Below are 8,348 nucleotides of genomic sequence, written 5' to 3'. Positions count from 1 at the left end.
CTACAATGAGCCCTCTGCTCTTTAATATTTACGTGTCTCCCCTTATCCAGATAGCTGAGGATCTTGGTGCCAAAGTCATTGCATATGCAGATGACACCCAGCTCCATTTCACATGGAATAAAAATTACTCCTCCACCTCCTAAACCAAATCCTGCATGTCAGCTGCCTTCCGTTGGCTCTCCTTTGCCTATTTAAAATGTAATGAGGAAAAAAACGAGATTCTTCTTTTTGGAAACTTTCCTCTGTTGTTCTGGATCTCGTTCTGGCCTAAAGAATCTCCCCAGCCAATCTCTGAGGGCCAACCTACAAAGAATTTGGGGATCTGGGTTGATGAGAAGCTGAGCTTCATTCCCCAGATTACGAAGCTTACAGATCTGTGCTTTGGCACATTAAAATCCTTTAAAAAGTTCCTCTCTCTTCTTCCCATCTAAGCAAGGGAAACTGTCACCTGTGTGCTGATATCTTCGCGCCTTGATTACACCAATGCCTTATACGTTGTTCTGCCCTGCTATCTACTGAACAAACTTCAGGTAGTACAGAACGCTGCGGCCAGAACTCTACTCAATATTCCTATAAAGACCTGGGTTAGACAACCCCTGTGTAATCTGCACTGGCTTCCAGTGATAGAGAGGGTGAAGTTTAAATCCTTGGTCCTGGCACACGCAGCTCTCTATGGACTTGGCCCGCATACCTGAAAAAGCGCTTCAGGTTCTATGCCCTACCAGGCAGCTTCGTTCAGCCACGATGATTTTGGTCCACGTACCGAGGATTCACTTGAAGAGGGTAGGCGGCAGCTTCCTTGCTTACAAGGCAACAGTGGCCTGGAACCAACTCCCTCCACACCTGCGCAACATGCAGGATCCTAAGCTCTTTAGGAAAAGGCTTAAGACTTTTCTTTTTATCTAGGCTGTTAATTAATTATTTTTTCTGCTTCTCCTTCCATGGGGCTCACCCCAGGACACTCTTTGAGTTGCTGTGCGTACTACAAATCCCATAAACATAAACATTTCTGCATGAGCAGATTTACCCCTGTGATAAATGGTTCAATTGCCATGACATTGCAAGTGATTATGAAGCTATGTTAAGCATATGTACTGGGCACTGGTAAATACAGGTTACCCAGCTACATAATAGCTTCATTGAAAATAGTGGTGTTTGGTATCAAACACCTTGTCTTAATAAATCCACACTGATGCCAGTGTTGCATTTATTATGACATGCACCCAGAGGGCATCTTAGAGGTACACCCCCCTTAAACCTATCAGTCATTTAGTATGCTGACTTTCTCGACTCTTCCAGCCTGCCACCGCAGATGAGCTTCTGACCCCCTGCTTGGGAGAGCCAACACTCTCAGAGGTCAGGAACAATGCCTGCTCCAAAGGAAGGTGATCACACACCCTCCAGCAGGATGGCTAGTTAATTAGCATACCAAGGCCAAACACTTCAAAGCCTCAGCTGCCTTTGATATGCGATCCCTCCTGCCTCCAGACCTGGAGAATGCCACCCCTTGCCCTGTAGTAGGCGTGTTGCACTACCAGACTAGGAACACCCCTAAGGGGGCCACCTGAGGTGGACACTCGACGAAGGGTTTCACCACCTTGTTTTTGATGAAACTAGGAACTCTGGGTCAGGTTTATGCCCACACTTCCCTGGAAGTGGTCATATACGGGGGTAGTCATCGCAAGGGTAGGTAGCCCATTGGTTACTACCTTACACTCCCCTTAACGCCTCTAAATTCAGTATTTAGGTGGTCCCATGACACCAGGAACTCAGATTCATCTGCCTGACAACAGAAGAAGGACAAAGAAGAGCCAACTACCAAAGACTATGGACCAGCACCGAAATTGGCACCGCACCCTGCCTGGCTGCTGCTGTCTCGACAATTGCAAAATACTGCTCGTCCTGCCGCTGATCAGCCTCCCAAAACCCTTTGAGATCTGTCCATTACTTTATCAACTAAGCAGCATCTCCCGTGAGGTGGAGGAGCTACTCCTTGCCTATGCAGGCACAGACTGCATCTGCCCGGTTCCCCATTTTAAAACCGAACTGCTGGTGGTTTCTTGGATCTTGGCCCTTAGGCACCTTAAGTCCAGGAGAAGAACCCTGAAAACTGTTTCCAAGTATTTTTAGGTAGTGAACGTTTCTCCCTTAGGATAACATTACTGCGTTCGGGGCTCATACCTCAAAACCGTTATTTGACTGTATTTTATGTTTCCGCAAAAAATCCTATCTCCGAAAGTACTTATCTGATCCCAATGATCTTGGTGCCTAAAATTATATAAAAATCTGGGTTATTTTTCTAAATTTGTCTCAGGTTTCTTTTTGTGTGTGTGTCTCATTTATACAACAAATGCTCAAGACTCCCCTCTGATGAGCCCAGTGCTTTAAATTGGCTGGTATTCACAGGCACTGAGTACTTCCACTTTTTCCCTCTTAGTACCGGCACTTCTCCACTGCCAAGGAGACTAACAGTCCTCATAAACTTTGTTCCCTTTAAGGTGCAGCCATGCAGCTCCATTTTCATTTCCGCGCTCTTCATTATGAGGAGCTTGCATGCTCCTAAAATACAATTAGATCTTGGGAAAGGCAAAATAAAGACTTGCAGTGTCTGTGCATTGCATTCTAGCCATTGAGCTGTCTGAAAGGAAGCTCTTTTCCTCCCTGCACTACTGCAACATCTGACTTTTGAAGGGTGAGAGAGGTCAGCAGGCGAGGCTTCAACAATTGTTGAATGGAAGCACCGAATGGGGCTAAATGAGCCGCCTGGTGGGATGCTCTTTCATGATCTTTAACAGTCTGAAGATAATCTGTGCAGAAAGGCCTCCAAGAGTGCACCATTGTTTACACTGTAAATTATGAGGTGTTGCAGCACAGAGGGTGTCTTGCCCAACGGCAGCTTAAGAAACACGATTTTCAGTTTGGGTTGCAAATAAACAGGAGCAGCAACATTTTCGGAGAAGATACCCTGAACTAAGAGAGGGCAAAGTTATTAGGGTGACCAACCGTCCATCATTTTCATAGAGTGTCCATGAATTAACCCTAATGTCCGTGTTGAAGAATTCAACATACGGCATTTGTCCGTAATTTTAGCTTTTGTACTTAAAGGCCAATGTTACACTTAAAATGCCTCGGCTGAAGTGGAAGGTCTCTTGTGCTGTGATCCCGAGAGAGGGGCAGACCCTCAAACAAGAAACAAGCCTTCTCGCCAGGGTGCCAGCTGCCTGCCATGAAAAGAAATGTAGCTATGTGCAGTTCGTAAATCTGTAAATGTAAAGGCTGATTGGGAGCCAGTAGAGGTGGCATTAATAGATGGAAACAATTTAAACTTCCTGATGGCAAAGATGTATTCTTTTTGAGTGGTACTGTAGGGGGTGTTCCAAGCTGAATTGTGGAGTGCCTGCTTTTAATTGACAGTTGTGAAATATTTGCACTAGGTGCAATATCCAAATTACTTTTTTGATATTTACCTACATTTATGTCCACATTTTGTAGCAGCCTATCTTATACGATGTATAATGCAAATTTAAAATAATGATTTACTCATTCATAATGCTTACTGTGATGGGCAGGAACCTCCTAGCACTAAAAATACACAAATTACTACACCCTGCTCAACCAAAGAGAATCCAGTCCTATGGGCTTCTGGTTGCACACACATACATCTGCAGTGATCACATTAACGAACAAAGGTTTCATAACATAAAATAGCGCATTTCCCACACAGTTTTCAAACTTGCATTTACTTTTCATTTATACTGCATTATATTATATGCAGTTATCTGATAGTGAAAGATCAAAGAATAGTCACAGAAAATGTTGTTCTTTTTAACTACGCTTTTGATTCCACCTCCACACTCACTGACCACATCCCCACTGCACTTAGGATCACAGTATCCATACTTTTATTTAATGCCGTTCAACCACTGAGAAAGCTAGTGATGTCAGCATATGTTGTCCCACAATCCCTCACCTTCACTATGTACCTTTTTGTTTTAGACATTGTGTCAAATTAACTTGTGATCTGTATTTGCTTAACACAGTGTACAATTCATCTGAGAGAATTTTACTAAAATACAGTCCTGTGGTGCTAAATGGAATTGAGAAAAAGAAAGTAATCTAGTCAGTTGTTCCATTGTACCATGTGCGACCAGGAAATCTGGGTTCAAATTCCAGCTCACCAACATGACTAAATTGTGTGATTTAAGTCAAATCAAGTAACTTCATGTGTTTAGTTGACTTGATAGTGACATTTGAGAGCACATTCAAGTAATTCAGTTCAAGGTGGATCCTATGTAAAAACCTCACTTGTATATGCTTCATTAGCATGTAATGTTCCTCCATCCACAAAAATAATATTTGTCATGATATAAGGGACACCTGACTATTCGTACACTTTGTTCACTCATGGCTTTGTCAGTAGGTAGAATTAATACATGTTTTAAAGTTCATGTTTAGGACCTTCCAATTCAAAAAAATTTCAATGCATTGTTGTGAACTAATATAATAAATTAAAACACTTCAATGTGTTAAAGAAACACTTTCTACATTTTAGAGTCTTCATCATGTCCTTATATTTTGTTTGTTGTGTAATTTGTATCCTAAATAATGTGAAGGTTCTGCATGATCTTTGAAACTTAGGGATTAGCCAGGCTACTGGTTCATGCTTAGCTTGACTGCAGAGGCATTTTAAGATATGGACAGAGTGGGCAATTGCCAAAAGCACAACAATCCCCAAGCACTGCCAATGGACCATCGCACCAGCAGAGTTTCCTAGGGTTGGAGGGTGCTGCTTATTCAACCACTTGACAATGCCTCTGGTATGCAGTGCTTTTCAGTACTCATGGAAGGCCTATCTTATTTTAGAAATTGTTCCGCCGTGTTTTTCTATTTCTTATTTATCCAGTTTTTAGCAATGACCCGTTGAATCAGTTGCTTTGGAACTCCCATCTGATCTTGACTTCATCCTGCTCTTTAATTCTCTCTCTGGTGGTCGGGTTCCCAGACTTGAGATAAATATAGAGTCCCTGACGCACTCTCTAATACAGCAGTCAGACCTTCTTGGTGCTGTGAGGCTACAGACAAGGTGGAGGTACCTCACATCCTGACATTTGGTGTGAGACTGTCACCCACACCATCTGCTCTGCCTCATAAATTTTCTAGTGAACGGTCAGGTGAGCCAGATGTGTTAGTTCAACTTGCCGAAACAAGCAGAAGGTAAGAAAGTCACTTATCTAAATGTTTCCCAAACTGTTTGCCATGTGTATTGAAATGTTTACATAAAGGTAAAGTTGGGGTAGCACTCATGTTTTTATTATTTTCTCAAGCGAAACCGTTTAACTCAACTTAATCGCTAAATGGTGAGACTGCGCTACACTTGCTGTCATACCAAGTGTTGACTCAAAAGCAGTTATTACGAGTGTGATAACTTGAATGGACTGTGCACTATTCACTGGGTTCAACTGAACCCCTAAAGTTTATAAAGATTCTACAAAAATCTTTTGAAAAATTATTCAACAATGATTGTTATTCAACTGTTATTCTCTTATTATCAAAACATATTCTCAAATCTTGGTCATAATCATAACTGTAACATATGAATCACATTAACTTTAATATGGAACACTTCACAAATTTGCTTGTCATCCTTGCTTCGGCTGCACATATACTAAAATTGGAACAATACAGAGAAGATTAGCATGGCCCCTGCGCAAGAATGACACGCAAATTTGTGAAGTGTCCATATTAAAGTTAATGTGATTCGTAAGATATGAAGGCACTTGTAGAATTGTAAACATGCAGAACATAATTATGTTTTCACTGTATATTCATTGTCTATGCTTATGTTACGGTTATGATTATGACCAAGATTTGAGAATATGTATTGATAATAAGAGAATAACAGTTGAATGACAATCATTGTTGAATAATTTTTTCAAAGATTTTTATAGAATCTTGATAAACTTTAGGCATTCAGTTGAACCCAGTGAATAGTGTACAGTGCATTCAAGTTATCACACTTGTAATAACTGCTTTCGAAATGTTTAGAAACATAATCAAAATGTTGCTGTTTCTTTCTTTCCAAGAAAGATTGGGTATATTTGAATGGGAGTGACACCGTGCTCAAGGGTATCAATTTACTATTGAACTAGGACAAGGACCTAGAGACAATCTCATATATAGCTCCGTGAATAAGTAGAACAATATAAAACATTGTAAATAAATGCACTGATAAACCAGTTTGGTGTGCCGGCTCCTCCTTTTGTCCTGAATTTTTGTCCTGAATTTTGACCCTTTTTCCTAAATGTTTTACAGTCCCATCCTGAATGTGCCACCAGGCGAAGTGTTCACCCTACAAGGAATGCAACGGGCCATCAATCCTCCTTTGAGAAATATGTGATACTTACGGTCAGACACTCATACTTTTGGAAGAAAAGAAACAATGACAAACTAAAGAAAGCAGTCAACATTTCCTCTCCAAGATATCACAATATATCCTTTAAGCAGGAACATAGGGTTTCTGAGCGAAGGCCACGTCCCATGGACCACCCCTATCATCACTCCTGCTGCATGGAGCATGTGCTTTCCAGAATGCTATTGGTTATGTGGAAGTTTTCTGCACATATAGTGAATATAAGACTACTAACAATGGCAGTGCAAGTGCAAAATGGATGCCTTACAGATGATAGAATTATCTTTGCATCTTACCCTGCCCTTAGCCTCACAAATAACACCACCCTTAGCCCCGCCAATAGCACCCCCCTTGGCCCAACCCCTAGCATCACCATTAGCCCTGCTCGCTAACCACTCCACTAGCTTGATTTGATGAGTAACAGCACTTATTTTTGCCCATTTAAAGCACTGGATAAGCCTAAGCTGCTCACCCACACTACTGCTAGAAGGGCGCTTGGGATTATTAAACTAAGCCCCGGTAAACCAATAAGGGTCATCTAGACTATTTGGATGGTGCACCCTACATCTGGTGCACGACATAAATAGAAAGCCTTTTACAATAGAGGCCTTAACTTTTAAACCTGCCCTATCAAACTTTAACAAAAGTATCTGATTGAAATGGTGAATGCTGGAGGATCAATGAGATCAGCTTGGAGACCATTGCATTTATCTTTTACTCAGAAATTGAGAACCAGGCCTCAGATAGGCTATATAAACAAAGCTTAGAGACTTGAAGTTGATCCATTTCTGTGGAGGACGCTACTGCAGACGGAGCAGACCAGGTGAAATAGATTGTGCATCTTGAGTTTCAAAACTATATGGGCCACATCATCTGTCTGTACGTGCAACCAGTAAGCCAAAGCATAGCTGTGGAAACCAACGTACACACAGTGCAATGACAAACGTTATGGTTAATGATTACTGAAACTCAAGGGTGCAGGGGCTGTTTTCCCCCTCAGATACATTTGTCTGACTCTCACAAGTACATAGTTGAACTACTGTTCAAGCAATAGCACTTTACTATTGTTCAGGGTTTAGTTTTAGGCAAATACAGTCACTGGGTATTTAAATGCGATCTGGTGACTCATCTTACACTTGACAGGCCTTAAACCAGAAGATATCTTAATTTTAGAGTTCCCTTACGACTTATCAGCATCCTGTACTGAGGAAATGGAAATAGCACTGACAAAGACCTCTGCACCCTCTTACTCCGAAAAGCTATTGCCCATCAAGATGGAGTTGGCAGACACCCAGCCGACCTGCCTGACCGCAAGATGTATAAGCGTGGCCGACTGCGGCTCTGGCTCACGCTGCAGGAATTGTAGGATGGAAGACTACCTGCCAGAGAGATGCCCCTGATCTGGCGCCAATACTACCCATTAATCAGGGATCAGTACATCACAAATCCCTTCAATGGCCCATACACATTCAACTCAGAAATCCCTGATTACAACAGTCAAAGCTCTAATAGACACTGGGGCATCTCTGAATGACATGAACGTGAGGCTATGCAATCGCATGAAACCGCCGCCTATGCTGTCACCAACCAAGACCAAAATCTACACATATGGAGGCCAACAGCGTCTCTCATTGGCAGAAGTGATTGATGTTGTGCAAAAACAACAAGGTGATGGATGGAATGCTTGAATTAATCTCAGCTACTGGCATTTGCTCGGGCCACATTACAATGCATTGTTTTTCGCCCACCATGCCAGCTCTGTTTGAACCCAGCCATATGAAAATCAGTCTAGATCATGTTCCTCATGGGAACAGTCCAGCCCAAACTGCCAGGCCAGGTCCTCCCTGAACTGGAAAACAAGCAACCCAGGACTGGTTTCGCCCTTGTTAAGGGCTCTTCAGCAGTGTATAGCTTAGTTCCAGTGGCACAGTGAGCCGGG

The 8,348-nt window shown here is 42.2% G+C and overlaps 1 non-coding gene across 1 annotated transcript; it reads left to right on the top strand.

Moving 5' to 3' along the window:
* The first annotated feature begins 5,645 nt into the window (after nucleotides 1–5,645).
* LOC146809798 (U6 spliceosomal RNA) lies at nucleotides 5,646–5,747 on the top strand. The gene has a single exon (XR_014967141.1). It is a non-coding gene; the product is annotated as a U6 spliceosomal RNA (small nuclear RNA).
* Nucleotides 5,748–8,348: the final 2,601 nt, after the last annotated feature.

The sequence above is a fragment of the Triturus cristatus genome, chromosome 7 (assembly GCF_964204655.1).
Source record: "Triturus cristatus chromosome 7, aTriCri1.1, whole genome shotgun sequence".
In the NCBI taxonomy this organism is placed as follows: Eukaryota; Metazoa; Chordata; class Amphibia; order Caudata; family Salamandridae; genus Triturus; species Triturus cristatus.
Note: the sequence above shows the minus strand (reverse complement) of the source record. Positions and strands in the feature narration are given on the sequence as shown.